Here is a 15,811-nt window from a genome sequence, read left to right as displayed (position 1 = left end):
GCCAGGATCACCCGGCAGGTTCCTGCTTGTGCCCTGGGTGCACCAGGGGGCGTTAGGCTCACCAGGGTACTGGTTACAAGGAGGAGAAAAGGAAATTTGAGTAGTTTTAAATGCCACACTCAATTACCAGCAGTGCCAGAGACCGTCCTGACACAGGGACCGTCTCGCAGGGTAAATCCAGAAGCACTCAACACGCGCTGATGTTGTTGAAGTAGGAAACACCTGCTGCTTCCAGAGTCACACGCCATAAATAAAACTAAGGCTGAAGCAGGGAAGGAGTCACCCAGTCCCTAGAGAACACTTGGGGCACCAACAACAGGGCACACACAGGCAGGTCAGCGCAAGGGTTTCTGTAGCAAAAGTGGCAATCCTTCTCAGACAGCATGTCAGCGCTTCAAGCAATCTAGTCCATTGGCGGTTCCTCCTAGTAGTCTGTAAGCCAGCAGCCTTTGGTTACAAGTCCCACGAAGTGTCTAAAATCAAGGGGTCACAGCTCCTGTACTTATACTCACAAAGTCTTTGTTCTTGGGGTATTTCAAACAACCTTCAGTGCACAACACCCCCATTCAATTCCTAGCCCTGGCTCCAGACACGCCACAGGGGGCGGAGACAGCATTGTGAAAGGCAGTTACAGCACTATTCAGGTGCTAGTGAAAACGCATCCCTTCCCTCTAAATGCAGACAGGTCTATTCACCCAGGAAAGGAGGGACACACTTCAGCCCCTCTTGTGACTGTCTAGAGTGAATCCAAAAGACAGGCTCCTGTCAGTCTAAACCAGACGTTGATTGGAGTCAGGCTGCAAAGCACAAAGAGTCATGAACACTCAGAAATTCCCACTTCTAAAAGTGGCATTTCTAAAATACTTATAAAAAATCCACTTTATACAATCTGCTACACGGGGCACTTTAAACAATCAGCAGGATTTATCACCACTATTCCAAACATACCAAACATGTCCATGCCACCCCTTTCATATCAGAAAGTACCACTGAACACACATATCAGGGAATTCCCAATGCAAACCTATGAGAGGAGCAGCCTCACAGCAATGAGAAACCAAATAGGCTGTTTGTCCGTACCAGGACATACCACACAACAAAGGGATATGTCTTACCTTTTACCTACACAGCACCATGCCCCTTTAGTGTGACCTATATGTAGAGACAGGTTTGAAAGGCTACTTCTGTGGGTGGTGCAAGCAGTGCCACGGGCCACTAGTAGCATTTAATTTACAGGCCCTGGGTATATAGGATACCACTGTACAAGAGACTTACAGGTAAATTAAATATGCCAAACAGATGTAAACCAATCTTACCAAGTTTACAGGAGAGAGCGCGTGCGCTTTTGCACTAATCAGCAGTGGTAAGGTGCCCAGACTCATGAAACTAACAAAAACAGGTCAGAGAAAATACAGGAGGAAGGCAAAACGTTCTGGGATAACCCTGCAAAAATGGCCAAGTCCAACACAACCCCTTCCAGCCTAAAGCCAGAGTACACTAATCAGTAACTTGATGAGCTTTTCTGCTTGGGGCGATAGAACTTTGACTCTGGTCTGCAACTGCAGGGGCACGTTATAGTTCTATGCTAATCTGAACCTATGTGGATTCCTCTGTCTATGCTCTCAGGACCAACTAGGCTAACATATGGAGATCCCATAGCTGTTAGTGACCAGAACCAGGTCCCAGGCCATCCAGGGGTTTCTGGTCCCTGCCATCTCACATAGTGGGGGGCATTTGCCCCAGGTGCATAGTATCCTTGCTCAACTCTACCTCTTCTTACCAGTGCAGGGATTCTAACCTGCCACTAGTTCCCCAGCCCGGGGTCTGCACCCTGAGGCTGGACAGGGGGCATGGGCGAGGTTCTCCTTCCCCTACCCCTCCATCTGGGGTTCCTGACCCTCCTCCTAGGAGTGGCACCCTCAGATGACAACACTGTAGGAATATTGATAGCAGATACAGATAAGGGGTGATATACTGAACCTGGCCCCCAACCCAGGCACTACAACCTGCAGCTGAGACTGTGCCTGGCAAGCCAGGACTTTCTGTGGAGTACACCTACCCCACCACCCCAAGGGTAACACATTCCTATTGTGTCACGCGAAAGTCTTCCTGGCACTGACCCCTACTCATCTGACAGTGCACAAAGACCCCTCAGACCAGCAGTGGTGTCACAGGGGAAATTCCCGGGGGTTCTCTGACCTTAGAGATGGCCCCTGACCCATAGGGTCTCCCACTGGGGACTGCCTCCTGCTCTCACCCCTCCATCTGTCCTTCCACACCCTCCACTCAGGACTGTTGCTTTCAGACACTAGAACTGGTAGGGTGCTTGTGAGAGTGGCCCCCCAAGTTTTCCTGACACTATGGGATCCCCTCAGCGGATGGCTCCCAGTACAGACTAGGCACCTCTCCTGGCATTCACTCATGGAACCAACCAGGCTCTGGGACTGAGCTTTGGACAACCTGGGACTCAGCCCACCCTAACCCTCCTCCTCACCTGAGAAGGGACATGGGACACTCTACCCATCCCACTACACTGGGACCTATCTGGGCTACCACAAACTTTTCCCACCACCCTCGTTTGGTTGGGAAAACCTCTTTAGGATCACTCCTAATTGCCTTTTCAGACCCTCTCACACACACCCAGATGTCTGCCTCCTGTGCAAGTGCCTTGGGGTCAGAGAACATATACTCAAACAGGTGTTGGCATAGCCCTGGAAAACAACAACGGAACATGTGATCTTTAACAATCAGATTGAACATCCCTTCAAAATTGTTTGCTGTGCTACCCTTCACCAAACCCTCCAGTGCTTTGCAACACTCTTCCACAAACTCTCAACAAGACTGGTGAGACAGTTTCCTACTGCCCCTGAACCTCAACCTATACCCTCAGGGGTGACACACTCCTCCTGGGAACTAGGTACCGTGCTCTTGGTTCTGGGAGTGGAAGTTTCTACACTGGACACAACATTGATGCCACCACTGGACTGTACCTGCATCGCTGGTGAGTCAGAACACGGAAACTACGCTCATGGGAAAACCTGTCCTCAAGAGCTAGTTTCTCCCTGGTGAAGGACCTCTCTGCCTCTGCCAACCTCTTCTGAATTAAGACTCTCTCAACCTCATCCTTTCTCTCCTCCACAGCCAGCTGTGCTAGTTCAATGGCATGCTCCAATTTGAGCCTTTCCAACGCCATCTGGTGCTCCCTTTCCTCCCACCTGCCCGCCAGCTTCTCTGGGGACTGAGACTGGGAAGTGACACTACTCCTGGCACTAGACCCAGCTAGGGACTCCCTCTCCATGGTGTCCCCTCTCCCTACTGGTGTCCCTGCCCAGGCATTTTCTCCTTCCTGTTCTGACTCTTCAGGATCACCGCCCTCCAGGGGAGTGGACTGGAAACCATCCCACTCAGTCGTCCCTGATCTCGGGGTCCTCCTCAGGGTCTCTCTCAGAACCTCCAGCCCCTGGATATCTGTTGACGCCTCTTTGTGGAACTCTTCAGCATAGTACAGGGCCCCATGATGGTCCTCGGGTTCTCATTTTTTCTCTTGCCACTTGAGCATGACTTACTGAAGGTCTAGCTGGGTGTCTTCCCAACTCACTGCTATTCTCTTCTCCCTGCAAAACCCCTTTAAACCCTCCAGATTGTATTCTATCAGGTCGCGTACGCTAAAGGTAGATTGCATTTTGGCCAGATACTAACACACAAGTGCAAGACAAGATTCCTAGGTGTAGGGTCTGAAGCAGGAATACACAATAAATAAAGACAAATGAGAGAAAATCGGCAGAAGAACACAACACGTGATGGGCTCAGTGCAGGGTTTGTAGTGCAACAATGAGTCATCGTGGTACTGCTCAAACGCAAGTCCTTTCCTCACCACGGATCACCAATGTTAGAGGGGTGGGTTCTGCCTGGCTTAGGTGCATACCCTAGCCACCAGACACCCCATTTTTATTACTCACACATCCCTTTAGCCACTCCTACCCACTCATCAACACATACAGCCACTCGAACACCGATCCTCCAAGGTTACAGATACAAAAAAAAAAAAAAAATCTCTTAGTAATTCACACACAAAAAAACAAAGCATACAGGTACATTATAGTTAGTAAATAACATAAAAAAATCCCTAGAAATTGACTGAAAAAAAATAAAGGTTACAGGAACGTTATACTTAGGAACTAGAATAAAATAAACTTAGAAATTCACTTAAAAAAACAAAGGTTACAGGGACGTTATAGTTAGGCTCAGATTGTTAGACATACTCACGTCACAGAAAAGTGAGAACAGATTAATTACAATGTATTTACCATGATTTCTATTGCATTAGTAGCACAATTCTCTTAATAAAAATAATTAAGTAAAACAAAACAAATTAATTAATTGCACTTTATTGCACATAGTCTCTTATCGATCAAATCCCATGCTAGGAATTACATTAGTTGACATGATAATCAAGATGTTCACACATATACTTAAAATTCATCACATTGTGGAAAGTCCTTTCTGTGTTTTTAAAACTTAAGCCATGCACCAGAGTACACACCTTCATTACTTCAAATTCATGAGACATGGATTACATTCCCCGGGTTCATATGTGCCAATCACATTCTATCATCATGGTGCTAATCTCCTGCACTGCGCAGTTTACCTATGGTACAGGGTTGCGACCATACTGCTATAGTAGCCATAACATAATATGATTCATAGAAGTTATGCAGCACTGCCCACCCAAATATATATATATATATATATATATATATATCCTTTACTCCTCGCTATCACCTCCAATTCACTCATGGAAAAACGAGCGTAGACCCAATTTATTCGTGCAGTTCATTTATTTAGCCTTTTGCCGCCATTACGCGTTTCGGGAGAAACCTCCCTTGATCACATGACCAATATATATATTATATTCACTGAAAAAACACTGCACTTAAAAAAACAAAAGTTACAGGGACGACATTTAGGAAATTGATTTTTCTTTACAATCCACTGTATTTTAGCCAACAGCTACAGGGACATTATAATTGGGAAATAGAATTATAAAAACCATTAAATTCCCTGAAAAAAAACAAAGGTTACAGGGATTTTATAGTAATAGTTAGGCTGACATTTCACTTGTACAAAACCAGAGAAATCCAGCAGTTATAGTTAGTTGAACTAACTATAACTTATGCCTCTGCAATGCACTACTTATGACCTCACATATTACATCACTCATAACATGGTCAGTGACCTTACTGATGACCTCACTCTTGGCATCTAAAAGTACATCAGTGATGAAATCCCTGATGAAACCACTAATTTTAGGGATTGGGGTGGATAGGGGATAAGGGTAATTTTAGGGGTAAGGTGTTAGTAGTGGTACTGAGTGGTAAGGGTACTTTTAGGGTTTAGGGGTGGGTAGGGGCAAAGAGTGGTATACGTATTTTTAGGGTTTAGGAGTAGGTAGGGGTATAATTGATAAAGGTACTTTAAAAAAGGGATGTTCATCCAATAAAGAAATTATAAATATAGATAAAACTTTTTTTAAAGGTGGCAGTGTTTTGGACATGACCCCTAAAAAAAAAAGTTATTTAAAAAAACATACAACACGCAAAAACATAGAAATGTATATGTATGCATATCTGAATGTAGTGGTTTAACATACATTAACTATACGTACCTTGCGTGGTAAAGGCAAGGTATGTGCATTGTAAAGGATGCGTGGTAAAGGTATGTGTGGTAAATGCATGCATTGTAAGGTCATACATCCATTCAGAGAAGCACAAGGATGAGGAAGGGGATGAACAATTGGAGGCAATGCTGGTGTCTCCAGTTCCCTCAACCTAAAATAATCATTCATTTTAAAATCGCAAAATATACAACTATTGTGTATGAATATGTGAAGCCTCACCACAATTAGAATAGCATTCAAGAAGTAAGTATAATGGATTATGAACCCTGGTGAGAACAAAAAAAGCCCTTATTATGAAATTGATGGAATTTGGGGTGGAGGATATGGGTGGGGGAGTGGGGTAGAGTCTTCAGTCCTGCTCGATTCCCCTCTCGCCAAATTCTGGCAATCACAACTTTTCTCACTGGAATCATCAGTAATAGCAATGGCCTGCAAAGCAAGTCCTTTTCAATGCATTTTTTTCCATATTGAGCGGGGAAAACTGCTAACATGTTCTGCCTGCTCGGAGCTCCGGCTTCAGAAGTGTACTGCTGTGGTTGTTTGAGCACAAAAAGACACTTAGAAATTTTTCTCAAACCGTTTGATTCACACTGCAAGAGGAATAACCATAACAGGAATCCGACCAGCAGTTCCACAGCATCAGATTCAATTCCAAGTTTGTGCCATTCAGTGAAGAGTATTCCCTCAGGAAAATGACAAATTTCACATTGGGACTTAAAAATTTTTTAGGACTTCCCTATTTCGAAGACCTAGTGGGGTCAATATGCGTGGTGAATCTAACCCATGCTTAACCTGGGTCAGTCTGAAATCACACCTAGGTGCTGGTCTACTGCACTTTCAGCCTGATTCATCATTCTCCCGTTTTGCGAGCCCCTAATAGCGATTCATAAGGAATCGCTATTAAGGACTTGCAAAACGGGATTCATGTAGAAATTGCATAAAGAATTGCGATTCCTACACATTCCTTATTTGCGATTAGCAAATTGCTAATCTCAAATAAGGAATAACTCCCCATTCATTCCGATGGGCCAAAAGGCCCATAGGAATGAATGGGGAGTATTCCTTATTTGCGATTAGCAATTAGCTAATCGCAAATAAGATAGCGATTTAAAGGGTGCCAGGGGTGTCCAAAGGACACCCTGTAGCACCCCTTAAATGCAAATTGAAACAGGTGTTGCGCACACACATGTCCAAAGGACATGTGTGTGTGCAACATGCAACTTAGAAAAATGCTTTTAAAAGCATTTTTCTAAGTTTTCGCTATTTACCACGAGGTTTGACCTCGCAGTAAATAGCGGGCCGAAATTGCGAATTCGCAAATTTTTAAATGGATGATGAATTGCATTTAAGGAATCTCAAATAGAGATTCCTTAAATGTAATTCCTCGCAAAATAGCAAAATCGCTATTACCGATTTTTGCATTTGGGATGATGAATCCCAAATGCAAAAATAGCGCTCGCAAAGGGCCAGATTCTCAGAATCTGGCCCTTTGAGAGCCGATTTCGGCGTGATGAATCAGGCTGTAAGACTATACTTGGCACTTTACTTTGTTTTGTTGCTTTTTTTCACTGAATTCATCGGAAACTCCGATCTCCAGTTCCTCTTGTTGGATTTTTGTTGTTATGTTGTGTTTTCTTTTTTTTTTTCACATGTTTTCCATTATTATAAATTGTAGTGGGATATTTATAGTGTTGTGTTTTCATTATTTTAACTGTTATCTTCTAAATGCTTTGGACATCGTCCTTAAGTTAAGACTGTCTTCTCTATGCCATAGCTACCAGGTCTTGAATGCCCTCAGGGTGAACAGACATAATATCGATGCAAAAATATCGACTGGACATAATATCGAGGTAAATATATAGACTAGACAAAATATCGACCAGACATAATATAGACTACAAAAATATCGATTACTATCGATATTAATAGCCAAAATATCAAATCAAAAATATAGACTAGACATAATATCGACTAGATAGAATATAGACAACAAAAATATCGAAAATAAGGTAAGTGTTTTATAATTTGTAATAATTGTGTAATATAAATCTGTAGCGGGTTGTGGGTTTATAGGGAAATAGGGTGGGAAGTAATTTAAATATAATTAATTAAATCTGTAATATAATAGTAATTGTTAATTAATTATTAATTGTTAATTAATTAAAATAGAATTGGTAATTAATAATAATTGATTAATTGATCAATAATTACATTTTCGTAAAATATTTTCTGTAGCGGGTTGTGGGTTTATAGGGGAATAGGGTGGGAAGTAATTTAAATATAATTAATTACATATGTAATATAATAGTAATTGTTATTTAATTATTAATTGTTAATTAATTAAAATATAATTGGTAATTAATAATAATTGATTAATTGATCAATAATTACATTTTCGTAAAATATTTTCTGTAGCGGGTTGTGGGTTTATAGGGGAATAGGGTGGGAAGTAATTTAAATTTAATTAATTAAATATGTAAATTAATAATTGTTAAATAATTATTATTTGGTAAATAATTAAAATATAATTGGTAATTATAAATATTTAAAGAATAAATAAATAATAATTAGTAAATTAATTTCTGTAGTGGGTTGTGAGTTTATAGGGGGATAGGGTGGGGAGTAATTTAATAATAACTAATTAAATATGTTAATTAATTAAATTTGTTAATTGATTAAGAATTGACCATTAAATAAAATTTACTTTGTAAATAAAAGTAATTGGTTTTGGAAATTAAATTTAAGTTTGGGTTTTTTGGGTAAAGGGGTATTTTTAGGGTTCAGGGTCAGTTTTCAGTTTTTGGGGTAGAGGGGTATTTTTAGGGTTCAGGGTCAGTTTTCAGTTTTTGGGTAAAGGGGTATTTTTAGGGTTCAGGGTCAGTTTTCAGTTTTTGAGTAAAGGGGTATTTTTAGGGTTCAGGGTCAGTTTTCAGTTTTTGGGTAAAGGGGTATTTTTAGGGTTCAGGGTCAGTTTTCAGTTTTTGGGGTAAAGGGGTATTTTTAGGGTTCAGGGTCAGTTTTCAGTTTTTGGGTAAAGGGGTATTTTTAGGGTTCAGGGTCAGTTTTCAGTTTTTGGGTAAAGGGGTATTTTTAGGGTTCAGGGTCAGTTTTCAGTTTTTGGGGTAAAGGGGTATTTTTAGGGTTCAGGGTCAGTTTTCAGTTTTTGAGTAAAGGGGTATTTTTAGGGTTCACGGTCAGTTTTCAGTTTTTGGGTAAAGGGGTATTTTTAGGGTTCAGGGTCAGTTTTCAGTTTTTGGGGTAAAGGGATATTTTTAGGGTTCAGGGTCAGTTTTCAGTTTTTGGGTAAAGGGGTATTTTTAGGGTTCAGGGTCAGTTTTCAGTTTTTGGGTAAAGGGGTATTTTTAGGGTTCAGGGTCAGTTTTGGGTTTTTGGGGTACAGGGGTACTTTGTAAAAATAAAGTAAAATAAAGTAAAATTACATTTAAATTAATTAAATAAAATTAAATTATATTATAATAATTTTCATTAATTTATATAAAAAAAATTATTATATACTTACCAATACTTACGTTGTAATGGTATGCGTTGTAAAGGTATATGCTAAAAATGTTATATATGTTTATTTAATAATATGTTTTTATATATATATATATATATATATATATATATGTTTTCTTTTTGGTGATATAATTTTTTTAATTATATTAATTATTTTTTGATACTACATTTATTTAATAATTATTTCTAAGTTTATATTAAATATATTTATTACTATATTAGTTTTAACTTAATTTTAAAACATTTAAAAAAATCGATATTTTGACTGTCTATATTTTTGTAAGTCGATATTTTGGAGTCGATATTTTGGTACTTACCTGTTTGAAGATAGGGAGTCGATATTTTGTCTCTCGATATTTTTGACTCGATATTTTTGTATCTCGATTTTTGTGAGGTCAATATTATGTCAGTGATCCGCCCTCAGGTTTAAATTACTGAAACATGTGACTGGACATAACAAGTTAGTGACTTTATGACTTTATTTGTTATGTTCATCCACCCACATAATAGTTTACTTTATCTCAGTGCTGAAGCATATGGAAGCCTAACGTAGTCACCAGCTTTCTCCTCTACTCTCTGTGAGATACAAGCTTCATGAAAGTCTGTTTCTTTACCATTTATTTTCAAACTTGACATCAGTGCTCAGTGAAACACTTATTTTTAAGCAATAACAACCAGTTGAATCCGCATTGTTGATCTCTTAATCTTCTGCAAGGACATTGCACAATGGATACCCGCGTCCAAGACCCCTTTAACTCTGAGCGTTTCACAGTGATGGATCAAGGAGACAAACATTGCATGCACCAGGGAGGAGGCATGACCTTCTTCACTCCTTTCTTCTCACTGTGCCTTTGAAGAAATGTCCACCAAGCCTGTAAAAGAGAATGTAAGCGCCTTGCATCCGCGGAAGAGTCTGTAATGAGTCCCACTGAACGTCGCGTCTAGCGGCATCCGAGGACTAACTAATGATGTGCCTTCTCTCCTTACTGCTGGTGCAGAGAGAGAGAAGGCACTGGAGGACAGAGAACAGAGTAGAGGTGGATGAGCAAACAAATTTCCAAAGTGAACCAAGCCAGAGCCTAGTCAAGGGCTTGGCTTGGTCCTAGTAGCGCCTGCACACGCCAATCATTCAAAATATGTGGCATGTAAATCACGCGACAAACATCATGTAAAAATATGATATGGTCTCAAAGTAGCTTATTTATTTCACCCGTGGAGGTGTTTCAGCTCGGTTCATCAGATTATATCAATGATTTGAGAAGTATTTATTAAAATGTATACTTTTCAAGAATGAAATTAGAAACATTCCTATAAACGCTCCCCCCCCCATGCCCTGAGGACAAGGCCATTGGAGGACTAAACGGATAGTCAGTTGTCATATATAACCTAAACGTGGCCTAGATTCTTATTATAGTGGAAGAAAAATGAGTCTATTGAATCAAGTATAAGACATTTGTGCGACGCAGATCATGAACTCATGTATTTAAAGGTGCACTCCTGTCTGATTATAAATTAAAAGGAGGCTGGGTTAAATACAATATTTGACTAGGATCACACAATTTGTTAACAGGACATGGTGGGATTGATCCCAGAGTTTCTTGGTTCACGATCTGCAGTCCAGCCACTAGATAGGTATCTTTTTTTTCTCCTTCTTACATCAAAGGTTAATGTTTTGTCTTTTCTTGGCACGTGACATTATAACGTGGTGGCAGGCAGAAGCTACATGAAAGCTTGGCTAGTTTTTGGGATCGAGGATCTAAGAGGACCTCGAGATGAGCTCTAGTCCGGCTCCAGCTTTCTGTGGTTGGGCCACCTCTAGATAAGAGTGATCCATCTGCTCTCTTATGGCAATCCTAGGGTCCCCTAGTCCATCAGCAGGGCTGTTAGGTTGCAAATCGTGACTGAAATCGCTGCAGGAGTTTGGGCTTTTTAGGTTAAGGGAACTGAGCGAGCCCCTGTAAAGTTGCTTTATGTTTTACCCAATTGGGGCTGTGCAGCTCCACATTTGACCATCCAGACCTCAACCAGCTTCATTCCATAAGGAAAAACCCAAATCGTGGAGGTACCTCAGGTCCCACCAACGTTACAGTGGCAAGGCAATTGGATTGAGCGCATCTCTTGTAAAACAAGTCCTAAAATGGGGCGAGATATACAAGAATTTAACCTACACCGACGACAAACCTTTTCCAAATCCATAATCTCAATACTGTTTTGTCTCCTGCTTCATCTTCCTAGGTGTTGTAGTGATGCAGCACCTGATTTTAATTACATCTTTCACCATGTAATTTTACATGGTATTTTAAACACTTTATAAATGCCAATACAATGCAATATCCCCACATACATGATATGCAGTGTTCAATGACTTAATCCAGTGGTTTTCAGTGCCTAATAACCCAGGGCTGTGTAATGCAATGTGGGACCTTAATATGTGGTGTGCAATAATCGGCTGTTGTGCAGTGCTCAACGAGCGACAGATATTCAGTGTTCTGTGACCCAGTGTAGTTGACTGGTCCTGCAGGCAGTGATATGCAGTGCTCAATGTCTCTGTGACATGCAATGCTCAGTGAGTCAGTAACATGCCATGAACAACAGTCTAGTGCTGTGCAGTGTTCCGGGGGCAAGTGATATGTAGTTTCCAATAATCCAGTGGGTTGGAGTGCTCAATGACCTAGTGCTGGGAAATGATCTGTGAGACAGTAAAATGTGGTGTGCATGAGCCATAGATATGCAGTGTTCTGTGATCCCCTTTGCCTGATTGTCCCTAGAGCCAGTGATATGTAGAACTGAATGAGTTGGTGCTAGTCAATGTTCAATTTGACATTACTGTGCATTGCACAATAACCAGATGTGCAGTATTCCAGAAGCCGCTGAGATGCAGTATCCAATAATCAGATACTGTGCAGTATTCCAGAAGCTGCAGAAATGTAGTGTCCAATATTTAGATGCTATGCAGTGTTCCAGGAGCCGCTGAGATGCAGTGTCCAATAATCAGATGTTGTGCAGTATTCCAGGAGCCGCTGAGAAGCAGTATCTAATAATCAGATGCTGTGCAGTGTTCCAGGAGCCGCTGAGATGCAGTATCCAATAATCCAGTGTGGTGCAGTGTTCCAGGATCCGCTGAGATGCAGTGTCCATTAATCAAATGCTGTACAGTGTTCCAGAAGCCGCTGAGATGCAGTGTCCAATAATCAGATGTTGTGCAGTATTCCCGGAGCCGCTGAGATGCAGTATCTATTAATCAGATGCTGTGCAGTGTTCCAGGAGCCGATGAGATGCAGTATCCAATAATCCAGTGCGGTGCAGTGTTCCAGGATCCGCTGAGATGCAGTGTCCATTAATCAAATGCTGTGCAGTGTTCCAGGAGCCGCTGAGATGCAGTGTCCAATAATCAGATGTTGTGCAGTATTCTCGGAGCCGCTGAGATGCAGTATCCAATAATCAGATGCAGTGCAGTGTTCCAGGAGCCGCTGAGATGCAGTATCCAATAATCCAGTGCTGTTCACTGCTCCTGGAGTCAGTGATATGTAATCTTCAAGGACCCCATGCAGTTCTCTAGAAAGGAATGACACAAAAGCTCCAATGGCCCAGTGTCTTACAGCCCTGATTGAGAAAGCAGTGTGCATTGTCCCTTCAGATACCCTTTCTGTATTGTGCTCCCAATATTCAGTGACATGCAGTGGTGTGACCCATCAATACACCTTCTTCTGTAACCGAATGCTGGGGTGCTCTGTGACCAACTTGCAGCTTTCCGCGAGCCACCAGGCACTGCTTTATAATTCAATGACATGCAGTGGTCAGAGGCATGCAGTGTTTTGGGATCCATTGACATGAGGCTGCCTGCAGTCTCCCAGCCCCATCAACACTCATGGAGATTTGTGATGGGCACCGGTGTGCGGTCCCTCCTACTTCCAATTGCATCAAGTGCGCTCCTATATTTTTATGTACTCCTGCAGGGCTGTTTCTTAAGCTAGATCATGCAAGGGGCATACATAAAGTTTTGTATTTATGTTGTTCATTTACTTATTAACTTTACTATCACCAACAAAGGCATCTTGGTGCTAGGAACAAAGATAAACTAAGTCTAACAGAAGAGGTGAGTTTGTAAGGTTTTACTAAACTTCAAATAGGTAGAGATACATTGATTTGAAGGGAGTGATTGATCCAAAGTAGTATGCCAAGACGAGAAAATAAGCCCCACTACCAATTCTTGTGAATTTAAATCTTTAAGTAGTAAACAACAATTATAAAGTTCACATGGATACCGAATAAACACTACCATTTAAGGGAAGCTATCTTCCAGTAATATAGGAATAGAAGTGATGGGAGCAGGCATTTTTCCAAGTTGTAATAGATCTTATGCATAAGGAAAAGTGAGTTAAATTGGATACACTGTTTCACTAAAAACCAGTGTAAGGTATTTCTATATGTGCTCACTGTGCCAAATTGTATTATCTTAAAAACTAAACATGTGGCAAATGTTTGGACTCTTGGTAGTTTGTTAATCGGATAATGTGTCAGTCCCAAATAAAGGACCTTACAGTACCAGTGTCCCCTTGAGCATGATGTCCTTTTAATAGTTTCAAATAATAGAAGCATACAATTAATCTTTTTTTTTTAAACGTAGTTTATTGGTTTTTGTACAAACATACATAAATCCTTAAATAAGAGCTGCCATCGCATCCGTAAAGAAGCGATGGAAAACCCCACAGCAGTTATATATTACATAGTATGATGATATATTAGTTCTTCGTAATCAGTGCACCGGATGAAATAGAACCCTTTATGACCTGTCTCCTTCCCTCATTTCTGCTAAAACTATAACTTCCCTCCCCCCTCTTTAACTTCCCATCCCCGACGCAGGTAACCGTATCTGTTCTCTTACAACATGTGTTCCCAGGAGTGGCTATGTGTTGAGCTATGCGATGTACCTGTCATGGTTCAAGGCTTTCCCCTATTAGTAATTTACCCCTCTCAATTGTCATGTGCCTCGTGTTCCTGTAGTGTCTGTACTAGTGTTTCCCATGCCGTTGCTGCTTCTAGCGCTTTATCGTCGTTTCGCCTACGCGCCAACTGATATCTTAGCGCACTTTCACTGGTGGCCCACTTCAAGAACTCACCCTTCCATCTTTTGCTGGTCAGACTCACTGTTGCCTTGCAGTGATTCGTAATTTCCCGCTTTGCCAATATAAGTCCAATATCTATAAATTTACTTGTAATCTTATTCTTGGACGTGTGGGGGAACCAGTGTAGTATACTAGTGGCCATATCAAACTCTAATCGCCTCTCTGTTATCGTGTTTAGGGTATCGCCCACCTCCTTTCAATAGAGTCCCATCGCTGGGCAGGACCACAGCATATGGTCCAATTCTACCGCAGCTCTCGTGCATCTAGGGCATGCCGCCTCTTCTACCTTAAAATATTTCTGGATTTTCTCAGGTGTCAGGTATGCTCTGTGGAGTATGTAGAAGTGCACTAATTGGAACCTTGCATTCCTCGTGCTCTTCCAGGCTCGTCGCACTATTTGCGCCCAGGCTGCCTCGGGGATATCTTTACCTAAAACAATTTCCCACTTTCCTTTCAACGCCTCCAGGGGCAGTAGGCCTTCATTAAGCATTCTAGAGTACAGGCATGTAACCGCCTTAAAGGTTCCTGCCGCCATCATGGTGTACTGGCAGGCCATCAATGTCTTAGGTTCTATCAGTCCTTCCTTCCAGTGGGTCTGTATCGCTCTAGTTAATGCTGCATGTAACAGGTAATCTCCTCTTGGCAAGCCAAACGTCTCTTGGAGAGTTTGGTAGGGCAGCATAGTCCCATCTTCGTACAGGTCTCCTAACATTTGTAGCCCTGCTTCCTCCCAAACCTGTAATTGTGACCAATCTCCGCCGTGCGGTAATGCCGTTATCATCCCAAACGGTATCTCGAGTGCATACGGATGCAACACTCCCGCTCTGCGTTGGGAGCGATTACAGCATAGTCTGATCGTTTTCTCCTCTGTGAGAAGGTCCCTGAGGTCTAGTTTCTGCTGCAAAGCTACATATGAGAGTACGTGGCGCGGTGTTCCCCTACCCCTCTTGTGCTCCGGTCCTCTGAATTCCCGTGCTATTTCTTGTGTGAAGACCTCCAGTTGAGCTGCTAGATAGTATAGCTCAAAGTCTGGGACCGCCAGTCCTTCCTCGGCCTTGGGTCGTATGAGGGTCGCCTGTGCAACTCTATGCCTGCCTGTACCCCAGAGAAAAGACACAATTAGTGACTTCAGTAATTTGAAAGTGGAGCTAGGTATCCACACTGGCAGCATCCTAAAATATTATAGGAAGCAAGGGAGTGCCACCATTTTCAAGAGAGATTTGCGGCCTGTCACTGATAGCGGAAGGGTGGCCCAGAAGGCCATGTTGCCTTTCAGTGCCCTCACGCCGCGGTCCACATTCCCCTCCAGCATGTCCGCCGCCGTGTGATAGATGTGTACGCCTAGGTATTTCAGGCAGGTGGGTTCCCAGCTCACTGCTCGAGCCAGATTTGGTCTAGTCTCTCCCTGCCTCACCGGGAACAGGCATGTCTTGGACCAATTTACTCTCAAGCCAGAGACTTACCCAAAGTCTGAGAGCAGGCTTTCCGC

Source organism: Lissotriton helveticus, chromosome 7 (genome assembly GCF_964261635.1).
Source record: "Lissotriton helveticus chromosome 7, aLisHel1.1, whole genome shotgun sequence".
Taxonomy (NCBI): Eukaryota; Metazoa; Chordata; class Amphibia; order Caudata; family Salamandridae; genus Lissotriton; species Lissotriton helveticus.
Note: the sequence above shows the minus strand (reverse complement) of the source record.